We start from the raw sequence: 14,546 nt of genomic DNA, 5'->3' as shown, positions 1-14,546 counted from the left end.
TGACATTTGAACTGTATCATGATAAATTACTTTCCTTTGGCCTTTGTTGTATCAGTTGGACCTATATTCTAATTTAATCTTCTATACCTGAAAACCTGCTTTCAGGAAAGGGGCTAATATTATCTATGTATATTGTGGTTAAGTTGTGTTTAAGCACTAATTTAAAAAAGTTATTGTGGAATCACAGTTTTTGTCCTTGAAATATAATTTTAAGCATTTTAGACAAGGTAAAGGTAGAGAAACATGATTTGGGGAAGAAAAGTTGTCCTGGTTTTCCTGAGAACACTATATAGACAGTCATCTTCTCATCTATGTGAGAATCTGCCCCTGCCTGGATACAAGGGAGACACTTCTCCCTGCAGTCTTCCGTGCTACATTGTCCTCCCTCCTCTCATCTTTCCCTGATTGTGTAGTGAGTTTCACTAGGTTCTCTGAAAGAATCCTTGAATTTCATTCTAATTCTCAAAAGGTGTGCTTCTGTGATATGCAAAAGTTGGCGGGGATTCACTGTAGTATAAGAACATAAATTCCAGAAGCGGCCATAGATAAGTTGTGGTCACTTGCTGTCATCAGCACTGCAGGGATCCGACACAGATCCTGCAAAATGCCTCCTTCTGCAGTATCAGTAATGAACAAGTATTAAATAAAGTGATATTTAACTGTTAAATTAGCAATTATAAACTATATAAACAGTATTGACAAAGAGTAAATAGGTACTGAAGTATACTATTGATGGCATAAACTCATACGATGCTTTTGGGAGGCAATCTGGCAATCTTCACTGTCTCTCTTTTCTCACTTTTTTTTTTTTTTTTGAGATGGACTCTTGCTCTGTTGCCCAGGCTGGAGTGCAGTGGTGCCATTGGGGCTCCCTGCAAGCTCTGCCTCCCGGTTTCAAGCTATTCTCCTGCCTCAGTCTCCAGAGTAGCTGGGACTACAGGTGCCCATCATCACGCCCGGCTAATGTTTTGTATTTTTAGTAGAGACGGGATTTCACCGTGTTAGCCAGGGTGATCTCGATCTCCTGACCTTGTGATCCGCCCACCTCGGCCTCCCAAAGTACTGGGATTACAGGCATGAGCCACCTCACCCAGCTCTCTTTTCTCACTTTTTACTCACCCTTCTACCCATTGAAGTGTGGTTTTTAACTTCCACCATTGGCCCAAACTATTCTTGCCAAGGTTAGCAACAAGTTTCTTGGGTTATAGCCAATGATTATTGATTATTCCCTCTTTGAAACCTGGTCCTCTTTTGGTTTCTGGTACACCACTCTCTTTAAAGAAGAAAAAGTTAACAGCTGACTTTCAATAGACAGCAGTGAGGGAGCTGCTCTGCTACATGTGAAACCCCAGCCCACCTCTCTCTTTTTGATGTTCTTATATCTTTGGCTGAACCTGCTTTTCTTCTTCTGCTCACTCTTTAAAGTTTGTGTTCTTTTTTTTTTTTTTTTTTTTGAGACAGAGTCTCACTCTTGTCATCCAGGCTGGAGTGCAGTGGTGCTATCTTGGCTCACTGCAACCTCCACCTCCCAGGTTCAAGCAATTTTCATTCCTTAGCCTCCTGAGTAGCTGGAATTACAGGTGCCCATCACCATGTCTGGTAAATTTTTGTACTTTTAGTAGAGACAGGGTTTCGCCATGTTGGCCAGTCTGGTCTCGAACTCCTGACATCAAGTGATCTGCCAGTTGGTATTCTTTAGGATTCCTCCCTTGACCTATTTATTTTCTCAGTCAACAATTTTTTTTCTGGGTAATATTATCCATGCTATGCTTCGACTATTATTTGCTGATTATTTTCAGCTCATATATCTCTTCTGAGCTTCAATTTAATATATCAAACTGGATTTTTGACCTATGTGGATTTTCCAAAAGCACCTCAAATCAATGGTGCAAAGCTTAGCTCTTTATCTTTCTTCCTTCCTCCCCACCTCCACCAAATGCAACAAAACAAAACAAGATAAAGTTGCTCCTTCTTTTGTGTTTTTCGTATCAAACAACAGGACCATCATCCACCCAAGTGCCATCCACTTTCTTGCTCCAAGTCTGTCTAGATTCTGTGCCTTCTGCCTCTTTCTATTCAGTCTAGTTTTCATCAGGCTCATTCTTCCTCTTCTGTTAGGTTTTAGTTTAGGTGGGTGTCACTGCTGCTGGGAAGCCTTCCTGCAACCCTACAACCAAAACAGTTTCACTTCCTGTGTGTTCCCATGGTGCTTTATGCTTTCATGATCACAGCAGTTATCATGAGGACTATCATTGCTTTTAAAATTCTCTTCCTTCTCGCTAGACCACTGGGTCTTTCTCATCACTGAATGGCCAGTGTCTACCTCAGTGCCTGATTCTAATATGGGCTCCACAAATATTTGTGGATTGAATAAATGGATACTTCACAAGAGTCTTAAAATGTTCTTACTCGAACCCAGGAAATCCTCTTTGCAGAAGCTAGTCTAAAGAAACAGTTGGAAGTTTAGACAAAGATTTATGTACAAAGGAGTTTATCATCGTATTTCTAAAATCCAAATGTTTAATACTAGAGAAATTGGTAAATAAATTATAGCACATTTCTGCCATGGACTATGTTGAGGCTATTAAAACTGGAATTTTATGTATATTTATTGATAAGAAAGAATGTTTGGAAAATAGTATTAAGTTGAAAAAAACTCCAGCATGTGCAAATGTGTGTGTGTTCATGTGCACACAGAATTCAATTGTGTTAACAATAGCCATGCAAAAACAGATGATTAAAAAGCAGTATGCCTAAATATTATCAATGATTATTTCTGGGATATGGTATTATATATGATTTTAAAAATACTGTCCCATATTTTCCAAATTCTATATTTAGAATTAATTATTCTTCTAACCAGAAAAAAGTCCCACTTAAAAAAATTTAAAATATCCCTCTTGTAGTTGGCTATTTCTATAGGGCATGGTTTTCTTTCATAACTTTAGGAACTTTCTAAAATTTGCTTTAACAATGGTCTAATTTTTTTATTACAATATATATAAAAAAATTAATGCAAGTGATATGCTCCTATGTGTTCACTCGAATACTTTTGAACACCAGAAAATGTTTTGCAAAGGAGTATATATATATATCAGTTAAGGTTCTCCAGAGAAACAGAACTAATAAGATTTTCTTTCTTTCTTTCTTTCTTTCTTTCTTTCTTTCTTTCTTTCTTTCTATCTGTCTATCTATACATAAATGCTTATTGGAATATATATTTATTAGAATATATATATGTAATTATTGGTTATATATAAATCTTGATCCAAGTCTAAAGGGTCAAGAATCAGGAGCACTGATGTTGGAGGGCAGGGAAGATGGATGTCCCAGCTCAAGCAGAGAGAGAAAAGTTGTCTTTCCTCTATCTTTTTGTTCTATTCAGGCCCTCAGTGAATCGGGTGATGCCCACCTGCATTGATTAGGGTGGTCTTTACTCCGTCTACCAACTGAAATGTGAATCTTTTCTGAAAACACCCTCACAAACACACCCCACGATAACATTTTACCAGCCACCTGGGTATCCTTTAGCCTAGCCAGGTTGACACATAAAGTCAACCATCGCAACCTACATAATATATAATATAATTATTAGCACCATATATTAGTTTGCTAAGGCTGTGGTAACAAGAGGCCATAAACTGGGTGGCTTAAACAACAGACATGAATTGTTCCACAGTTCTGGAGGACAGGAGTTCAAAATCAAGGTGTTGGCATGGTTGCTTCCTTCTGAGGGCTGTGATGGAAGGACCTGTTCTAGGCCTCTGTTCTTGGCTTGGAGATAGTCATCTTCTCCCTGTACCTCTTCAAATTTTCCTTCTATTTTTGTCCGTCTCGGTGTCCGTATTCCCCCTTTTTATAAGGACACCAGTCATCCTTCACCAGTTTGGATCCGAACCCACCCAAATACCTCATTGTAACTTGATTACCTGTAAAAACTGTCTCCAAATAAGGTCACCTTTTGAGGTACTAGGGATTTGGACTCCAACATGCATATAAAGTTTTTGGGTGGGAGGAAGACACAATTCAACCCACAGCACAGCACTACCATCAATAATTACTTTCATTCCATAGGCTGAGGGATAGAAAAACTTCTAGTGTTTCTTCCTCCAGTTGCCTGGTATCCAGTAATATTCTCCAAAGTGAGGTAACAGGTGGCAACGCAGAAACATCGAGTTCCATTTTTTGGCCTGAAAAAGGAAGATCATTTTGGCTTGGTGATATTTCCTGCATTAAACATATATATATATATATTTTTTGAGACGCAGTCTCGCTCTGTCGCCCAGGCTGGAGTGCAGTGGGGTGATCTCGGCTCACTGCAACCTCCGCCTTCTGGGTTCAAGCCATTCTCCTGCCTCAGCCTCCTGAGTAGCTGGGACTACAGGCGCCCACCACCACCACGCCCAGCTAATTTTGTATTTTTAGTAGTGACGGGGTTTCACCGTATTAGCCAGGATGGTCTCCATCTCCTGATCTAGTGATCCGCCCGCCTCGGCCTCCCAAAGTGCTGGGATTACAGGCATGAGCCACCGCGCCCGGCCCATAGTTTGTATTTTTATAGAACACTCTAGTTTAGAAATAACTTACGTATGTTCATTTAATCCTTATAATCTCTCTTGCCGAGATGAAGAAATTGTGCCTCTCAAATGGTGATTTGAACAAAATTGCACAGCTATCAAATCCAAAGGATTGTTTCTATTCAGTGTGTCTAACTTCTCATTCACCGTTTTCTTCCATAACTGAAAATAGACCCCATAGTCCAAACCAAGCTATCTGCTATTGCGTTTACGAAGAAATGTGATATTCCATAAATTGTGTGGATCTGAGACCTACTGACTTGGGTGAAACATTTTTTCTGAGTATAGTTACCACAAGAGGTCGCTGTTGCAACGAGTTGAGTTTAAAGCGTAACCCATTTATTGTCACTTCTGTACAAGGTGTTTTAGTATCTTCAGGTCCCTCATAAAAACATCCTTGCTCCTTCACTTGTTACTGAGGAAAGCCTGGTTATTTATTTCATGACTTGTGATAGCTCCTCTGTCAAAATGTTACTAGAAACCATCAACACTCAATGATTTTTTTTTTTTTTTGCATGGGAAAATGGAAAAATTGCCTTTTCCATTTTCCCATGGAATCCATTCACATGGATTCCAAAAGCATTCTAGAATTACCAAAAGCATTCTGAATCCATTCCATGGGAAAATGGATTCAGAATGCTTTTGGTAATTCTAGGCCTAGAAGAGGCACCTCCCAAGTATTTTCCAGTGATTTTTTTTCATTCCCATATCATAGGAGAAAAGAACTCAAACAACATACCACTATCTTTTTCACATTAATGTGAATATCTAACATGTTTTGTTTATAGCATTCGGCTGATTCAATGAGTACTACCGTGTCTTTTGGATTCAATGAATACTACTGTGTCTTTTGGCTCTTTTCCTGAATGGCTTTATTTTTCTTTTCAGTTTTTGTGCTTCTGTTATAGGATTTATACTAATTATTTCCTGAAGGTAGTGTGTATGGTAACTATGAAAAATTAGATATATAATCCTACACAACTGCCTTCTACTAGCCATGGTACTCTGCACTCTGAATCAGATGAGAAGAAAGGGAAAGGAACTACAATTTACTGTTGACTACATGCCGCAGGTTGACCCTGAAATCCATCTTACTGTTCCCATTTTACAGATGAAGAAACCAAGACTCAGGGGTGTGAACTGCCTGAGGTCACAAGGTGGCAGAGTTGAGATTTAGATTTAGATCTGTCTGACACAGCCTGTGCCTTTTCTTCTTGTTCACCTCACCTCCTCCTTGGTTAAGTGAGTGATTCCAAACCAAATGTCCTATCCTAGCTGGTCAGTAGGGACTAATGAGGGGTTTGTTCCTCTGTTTAATATCTGTTACACAGGGTCTGAGAAGCGGGTATTAGTTGTGGACTTACTGGGATTATAAATGATCCCAGGGAATCAGGATATGGAAGGTCCAGTCCAGAATGCCTCATTTTCTCTTTCTTGGTATAGGATTAGGAATCCCCCTTTCTTCTTGGATAAATAGGGGTCAGTGGAGCATTGCAGGGCATAAAGTACCAAGTCAGGCAGGTTACACTTACTTAGACCATGACTGTCAATGAGTCCATGAGTGTCAGACCGACTGCAGTAGATGACCACCCTCTGGGGCTGTGGAAAGTAATATAATGGGGAATAGGAGCCCAGTGGAATCTCTGGGCTTTGCCTCATAGCTTTGCCTCATTCGGACCAAATCTTTAAGGGATTAGACCTCTGCAAAGATCTAAAATGAAATTCAGGCTGCTGTGCTCCAGTACCAGTATTTTTCACTCCCTACTCTTCTTGGGGATTTAGTTGAACTTTGAGGGGAGCCCTGCTCTGAGGAGCTGCTGCCCTGCTATTGGCTGCTGTCCTGGGACAGCCCTGAGTAAGAGCTGCTGGTGTGGGCCCTGGCAGTTGTTGCTGGGCTCACTGCAGCTCAGACGCAGCAAAACAGCCTAGAACCTGGGTCCTAGTTTGCACCTTGAATATGAGGCAAGTGGCAAGAGTGATCGTGTTCCTGACCCTGAGTGAGTTATTTTGGGATGAAGAGGAATGGGATCTGGGCCTGATGATGCTGGAAAGGAATCTGTAACTTTGCCTGCTAGCAGTTGCTCTTTATCCAAGATGTAGAGGGATAGCTTCAGGGTCCCATTTTTCTCCAGGCAGCTCCTGAGCATTTATGTGAGATATGTCTCAGGGCAGCAAAGATTTTCGGGGTTTCTAATCCCTAGGGTCTATCCATGGGTGGGAGATAGTAAACCTGGCACTTCTGTATATGTTTTCTTGGGCCTCCCTGGGATAAATAGTTTTGTATTGAAACATAGAAGTAAATTGTATGTGTATGTATATGGCAGGGAAGTAGAGTGTGGGGATGGATTTGACTGTGAGAGGCTGCTGAGTAGGACCGTATAACTTACCTTGCTTTCAGGATAGGGGCTAGGATTGTGTTTTACTCCCATAGGTACTTTGAGCCTTGCTAAGACCACCCAGCCCATCTCCATGGACTCATATGAAGGACAAGAAGTGAACATAACCTGTAGCCACAACAACATTGCTACTAGTGATTATATCGTGTGGTACCAACAGTTTCCCAACCAAGGACCGCGATTTATTATTCAAGGATACAAGGCAAACATTGCAAATGAAGTGGCCTCCTTGTTTATCCCGGCCAACAGAAAGTCCAGCACTCTGAGCCTGCCCCGGGTTGCCCTGAGCGACACTGCTGTATACTACTGCCTCGTGGGTGACACACACTGAGACAGACAGGCCTGCACCTGTGCACTTTTCCTCTGTGGGGTGGGATGCACAGCCTAGAAAGAAGTCCAAAAATGCTTTCTAAAATTTTTATTTTCAAAAGATATTAGCAAATGTATGTATTCTTCTGCTATTTGCAAAATTGATCTCATTTGTTTTTTAAATAGATATTTCATTTACATGATCTAAAATTAAAAAAGTATAAAAGAGCGTACAGCATGATGTCTTCCTTCCACCATGGTCCCTGGGTACTCAATGATCAAAGTGAGGTATCTGTGGTATTTATACTATTGTTGCTAAGTTCACTGGTACTCCTCAGTTTGTGTGTATAGATAGACACACAGTACATATGCTTTATATGCATACCACGCACCGTCAACATGGGCAATATGCTTCTTAGCTTTTGAAACATTTAGCCTAAGTATCAGGTTATTATTTATAGCTGCACAGTTTGAACATCTCTGTGACCATTTCCAAGTATCTACATGCTGGTGTCCATGCATCCCCTGAGATTAGATCTCTCGGTCTCTCTGTTGCCTGTCTTTCTCTTTTCTTTTGTCCCACTTCCCTGTTGTGGATGGTGTGTCATGGAAAATGGAGATGATGGTAGAGGAGGGGTGGGAGAGAATTTGTTTCTGATTTGCATAGTAGACTATTTTTGAAACATCTAAATGAGAAACATAGAGATTCTGGGTCATTATTAGTTTTTGAAGTTGGGTTCTTTGAGGCCCAAAGAGATAAGAATAACAGAAAATTTGCTGAGAATCCTGCTTGTGCTCCAGAGGCTTCATTAGGATCATGGGGTATGTTTTTGTTTGTTAGTTTTTGATGGGATGTTGTCTCTGATTTTGATCACGGGAAAGCAATATTTGATAATTTTATTTTTAAATTGAGAATGAGAGGATCAGGCTATGTGGCGGGAGGAGGTTTCCATCTAGTTCATCTGAGGGTTTGGTGGGGGCGTAGTACTGTGGAAAGAAAATAAATATTTGTAGAGTATTTGAGCCTATACACTCATCTCCTTTGGCTGACTTCTGTACACAGTGAGGAGGAGCCAGCAGAAAGCAGGAGTCCTGGTCCCCAAATGTCCAGGACGCAGCCAGCTCTTCTCTGAAGTGTACCACTATTTCCAGTACTTCCTGTGGCACAGACAATATCCTCAAAAAAGCCTAGTGTTTCTGATTTTCATATTCTTAATGGAGAAAATGAGGAAGGAATATTTAAAGCTTATTTGAATAAAGGCAATAAATACACCACTTTGCACAAAACAGACCCAAAGGCTGGAGACTCTGACACCTACAGTTTTGAGAGAAGCTCAGAGTGATTCCAAAGTCGCTGGACAGCCTCTGCCCAAAGCTGCACTCTGGTCATGAGAGTTGAGAGAGTGGGATAGAGGGACATCGCTGTAATGTTCCTGCCTACATATTTTTTTTTTTTTTGAGACGGAGTCTTGCCCTGTCGCCCAGGCTGGAGTGCAGTGGTGCGATCTGGGCCCACTGCAAGCTCCGCCTCCCGGGTTCACGCCATTCTCCTGCCTCAGCCTCCCGAGTAGCTGGGACTACAAGCGCCCGCCACCACGCCCGGCTAATTTTTTGTAGTTTTAGTAGAAATGGGGTTTCACCATGTTAGCCAGGATGGTCTCGATCTCCTGACCTCGTGATCCGCCCACCTCGGCCTCCCAAAGTGCTGGGATTACAGACGTGAGCCACTGCACCCGGCCTCTTGCCTACTTATGAATGTCAGTACCCATATATTAGAGGCTGTGTGGAATTATCTAAAGAAGATATTATACTATTCTGTAGATAATTGATCTCCAAAAAAAAATTAAAGATGGAATATTGGATTGGAAAATTTCAAAATGTTTTTATCCACTTGGAGTTCATCCCATGCCTGCTCCTGGGATCTTGGTTGGATGATGCCTTTGGGGTACTCCAGAGGAAAGAACTGTGCTGTGGAGATGCGGAGCCGGGTTATGGTGCCATGGAGATGGGGAGCCGGGTGGAGGCATTGACTGTGAGGAAACAACACAACTAGCTCTTGTTTCAATGTCTGCTTTTATGACCAGGCATGTGTATGTTAGCCACTTTGGAAGAAAGAGTTGAACAGCCACTGAGGGGTGGTAGAAAGGGTACTCTAATTCTAATTGTACTTTATTTTTGCTACATGCTCTGGGCAGCAAAACAGACTGGAAAAATAATCAGCTCTAAAGCCAGGCATTCCTGGATTTGAATCTGAGATCTCTTGCTGTAAAGAGTTTGACCTTAGTCAAATACTTTTGGCATTTGGACTTTAATACTTTGTCTATAAAATGAGGGTCAGCCGGGTGCGGTGGCTCAAGCCTGTAATCCCAGCACTTTGGGAGGCTGAGACGGGCGGATCACGAGGTCAGGAGATCGAGACCACCCTGGCTAACACGGTAAAACCCCGTCTCTACTAAAAATACAAAAAAACTAGCCGGGCGAGGTGGCGGGCGCCTGTAGTCCCAGCTACTCGGGAGGCTGAGGCAGGAGAATGGCCTAAACTCAGGAGGCGGAGCTTGCAGTGAGCTGAGATCCGGCCACTGCACTCCAGCCCGGGCGACAGAGCAAGACTCCGTCTCAAAAAAAAAAAAAAAAAAAAAAAAAAAAATGAGGGTCATAATACTATTTTCCAGGGTTCTTCTGGGGTTAAAAGAATATCACTAAGAATGTCCTGATTTAATCAGCACTCATCAGATGAATGCTATCTATATCCTGCATTATCATTGCTATTAAACCTCACCTGCCAACCCAAAAAGCTGTTTGGAGGATGGCATCACATCCTAGGTGTTCAGACTCTTCAGAAACTGAAAAAGACCTGAGCCAATGTAAGAACATTTTTTGGGAGTTAAAACTCTTGGTCTGTGACAAAAAGATCAATAAATTGATCAGCTATTTCTCTGTAGAAAGATCACATGATTTTTTTTTTTTTTTAAATTATGCCCAGTGTGAGGGTTGCAAAGTTCAAGCAGATAAATGATGGTTCATGGAATCATTGTAGCATCTAGACTCCCAGGTATGGAGGTGACTCCGTGCCTCCAGTCTGAAGACATTTGGTATGAATACATGATTACCAAGTGTTCAGAGCTTTGTCTAATTACAGAGACCAGAATGAATTTTGGTCTGAGTGTCAGGAAATGAATAGATTATTAAGGCACCCAGCCTTATTCTTATGTAGTGATAGGACTTCCATTGTAGTAATCAGAAGCAGAAGTATTTATGAAGCATTGCTTTGAGTGTGTGAGAAGAAAAGAAGCTTTGAGCTGGATTAAGGATTAACACTTTAATTGAGGTAGGATAAGCTTTTTAATATGTGAAGATGAGACTGTTTTTGTACTTGAAATTAATTGTAAAATTTGTGAGATTTACCCAAATATTAAACAAATAAGTGAGATGAGATGACAAAAATCATGCTGGCCTACATTTTCCCCCTTGAGCCCAGCTCAGTGTATAAGCCAGTTTATTAATAAATCAAGAGACAGAAGTATAAATATTCTGGTAAGTTTTCAGAACAAAATCTTCATTCTTAGTAATTCCTATTAAATGAGTCTTACTTAGCTTCTCAATTTAGATATTATAGAAGTTTATCCCCATTTTCCTTCGTTGTTAAACCCTGTACTTGGTTCCCATACCAGTGCTTATGATACTTTTTTCTCTGCGTGAGTAAAATTCGATTTTATCCTCTTGTTCTCTAGAAGTTTAGTATTGCAACTGGATTCTGAATAAAGACATCTTCTCTTCATAGGTAAGTCTATTCTGGTCTCACTGGCACTGCATTGATGTTGCCAGAGGAACCAGGGCCCAGTCAGTAACCCAGCCTGTCTCTGAAGGAGCCCCTGCGCTGCTGAGGTGCAACTACTCATCGTCTGTTCCACCATATCTCTTCTGGTATATGCAATACTCCAAACAAGGGCTCTAGCTTCTTCTGAAATACACACCTCAACAGCCTTGTCACAGGCGTCAAAAGTTTTTAGGCTGAATTTAGGAAGATAGAAACCTCCTTTCACCTGAAGAAAGCCTCAGCCCATTTGAGTGACTAGGTTGAGTATTTCTGTGCTGTGAGGAACAGACTGTCTGGGGCTGCCGAGGGAGCTGAACATAAACTTCTGGGAAATGTGAGGCTTTCAGGGACTCAAGGGCTTGACCTGGAGAATTCTCAGCTAGATGTCATATTCTATAAAGACAAGTAGGGCAGAAGGAATTCATTGTGTAGCTCTTGTGCAGAAGCTGGTCTTTACTTATTCTTTGAAGAGTCAGGATTCATGAAAAAGGGCAATTCACGAGAAATGCACAACGTCTGCAACAGACTGGAGACTAGAACCTCCTCAGAGAATCACTTCAAATGGGACAGTGGCAGGGCTGTTTTGGGTGGGGATTGCCTGATGACCAGTGAGCAGACATTAGAGAGTGCTGCTAAAATCTTTACTGAGGCTTCTCTAACTGAGGAGGTTTTCCTACAGTAATACACAGACAATCACACCCAGATAAATGGATCTGTGTGAATATTGGAAAACTGAATGGGGAGATGAGGGTTAAGAACAGTTAGAGGAAGGAACTGGATAGCACGTGATCAAATTAAATCACTGAGCACACAAGGAGACTATTTACTGATTGTTCCTGTCACTTACTCAGCTCTTCCACTTTCACATCATCTCAAAAAGATGGAGCTCGGATCTTCATGAATCCATAAATAGATCAAGTTGAGGCCTGGGCTATGATAGCATGATAGATATAATTACGTGAGCCTAGTTAAGAGTAGGATTCTTTTCAACCTAAATGCCCATCAATGATAGACTAGATAAAGAAAATGTGGTACATATACACCATGAATATTATGCAGCCATGCTTTGCAGGAACATGCATGGAGCTGGAGGCCATTATTCTTAGTAAACTAACACAGGAACAGAAAACCAAATACTGCATGTTCTCACTTACAGGTGGAAGCTAAATGATGAGAACATGTGGACACATAGAGGGGAACAACAGACCCTGGGGCCTCTTGAAGGGTGGAAGGTGGGAGATAAAAGATCAGGAAAAATAACTAATGGGTACTAGGCTTAATACCTGGGTGATGAAATAATCTGTACAACAAACCACATGACACAAATATACCTATGTAACAAACCTGCACATGTACTCCTGAACTTAAAATAAAGGTAAAAAAAAAAAAAAAGATTCTTTTAGGCTGGGCACAGTGGCTCATGTCTGTAATCCCAGCACTTTGGGAGGCCAGGCTGGGCAGATCACCTTAGGTCAGGAGTTTGAGACCAGCCTGGCCACCATGGTGAAACCCCGTGTCTACTAAAAATACAAAAATTAGCCGGGCATGGTGGCAATCACCTGTAATCCCAGCTACTCAGGAGGCTGAGGCAGTAGACTCGCTTGAACTCGGGAGGTGGAGGTTGCAGTAAGCCGAGATGATGCCATTGCATTCCAGCCTAGGCAAAAAGAGCAAGACTCAGTTAAAAAAAAAAAAAAAGAAAAAGAGATTCGTTTAAAGTGAAATGGTGCTTGACTCTAAAATAGCTATGTTATTTATATATCTATTATATAGATACATCTATGTGTCCTCTCTCTCTCTCTCCAGTTTCCTAATTTTTTAAAACTAAAATTATTAAAATTACCTTCTCCTTCTCTAAATTAGAAATGTCATCAATACTCCTGATGAACTTCCTCCATCTACATCTACTCTGAGGAAAAAGACAATGAAATGAAGGAAATAAGGAACAAAAGTGGAGACAGGGGAAGTGGGAAAAAGGCAAGAAAATGCTGGAGGAAAAAGGAGAAACATTTTGTGTGGACTTCAAAATATGGCCCTCAGCACATGTTCACAGCACAGAATCAGCTGTGTAGGTCTTTGGGATGTAAAGAAAAAGCTTTGGATGGAAGAAGAGAGGAGCGGGAGGGGTGAATGTAAATGTAATCAAGGTAGGCATCCTTGTCCTATTTCTTTTGTCACCAATCGAAGTCTTATTTTAGACATACACTATGTTCATGTATAAACAGAAAATATTTTTAGATGTACAAATCTATTCTAACTTGTTTTATTTGTATTTACTTTTCTGAAAATGGGATGAACAAAATGATATGTACCATAAAAGACAGTATTCCTTTGTTAGATCCTCAATGTAAATAAATTCTCAAATTCTCTGCCAAACTATGTGCCTTGATTTTTGTTTAGAAAGTCAGATCACTGAAACTATGGCTCTCCAGGTTTATTGACCCAGATGAGGCCCCTCTTTCTCTCTGAGTCGTCTTCTCGCTTTTCTCATCCTCTTTGCAAACTTTCAAAATTTCTATCTAAAATAGTTCTCAGTAAAGATTGGGGACATTGGGGATATGTCCTCTTACTGCTTCCTTCACCTCCACCAGCCTATGTCCCTCCACCCCCACACACACCTGAGAAAGATTACACATTTACACTGGGCTGGGCCACCATTGTTGGAGTTTCCTCTTAAGAAACATAATGCAAAGCTCCGCTCTGAGCGTTATTTGTGCTCGGTGAGTCTGTGCTCGGTGAGTCTGTTGGAACCTATTAATTGTAACAACACAATTTGACTGGATCCAAGACTTGACAACCTTCAGAACAGCAACCAGGCAAGGAACCATGGAGAGGAGACTGGAAGCTCTGCTGGGGCTTCTGTGGGTCCAGATTTGCTATGAGTTGAGCCATCTCAAATGGGGGCAGTGGGGTGTTCCACAGCTGACAAGAGAAGGGAGGGAATGAAGGGCTGACACAAAGCTCCTGGACTGTCCTACATCTTCATGGGTGTTTCTTGGGCTATCTTACAGGTTTGGAAAATGCATCAGTGATTCCCCAGTGACATCGTATGTGTTTGCTTTTCTCTTTCCAAGCAGGGCTGAGAGGGGTGCAGGTGGAGAACAGTCGTTCAGCCCTAAGTCTCCAAGAGGGAACCAGCCCCACTCTGAGGTGCAGTTTTAAAAAATTATTTTTATTTTAAATTTTTTGTGAGCACACAGTAGGTACATGAAGTATTTCGTACCTACTATAAAATATTTAGTAGTACTACAGTTTCCTTATTCAATCTACCATTGGTGAGCACCTGGGTTGATTCCATGTCACCGCTATTGTGAATAGCACAGTGTTGAACATATGAAATAATGTGTGTGTTTGGTAGAGTGATGTATTTTCTTTTGGTTATATACCCAGTAATGGAATTGCTGGGTCAAATGGTAGCTGTGCTCTAAGTTCTTTGAGAAATCTCCA

The 14,546-nt window shown here is 41.2% G+C and overlaps 1 long non-coding RNA gene across 1 annotated transcript; it reads left to right on the top strand.

The window, feature by feature from the left end:
• Positions 1–9,931: 9,931 nt before the first annotated feature.
• Positions 9,932–13,187, top strand: LOC117070038. Its single transcript, XR_004431752.1, has 2 exons — positions 9,932–11,358; positions 12,963–13,187. It is a non-coding gene; the product is annotated as an uncharacterized LOC117070038 (long non-coding RNA).
• The last annotated feature ends 1,359 nt before the right edge of the window (positions 13,188–14,546 follow it).

Source organism: Trachypithecus francoisi, unplaced genomic scaffold (assembly GCF_009764315.1).
Source record: "Trachypithecus francoisi isolate TF-2019V2 unplaced genomic scaffold, Tfra_2.0 Lachesis_group3, whole genome shotgun sequence".
Classification (NCBI taxonomy): domain Eukaryota; kingdom Metazoa; phylum Chordata; class Mammalia; order Primates; family Cercopithecidae; genus Trachypithecus; species Trachypithecus francoisi.
Note: the sequence above shows the minus strand (reverse complement) of the source record. Positions and strands in the feature narration are given on the sequence as shown.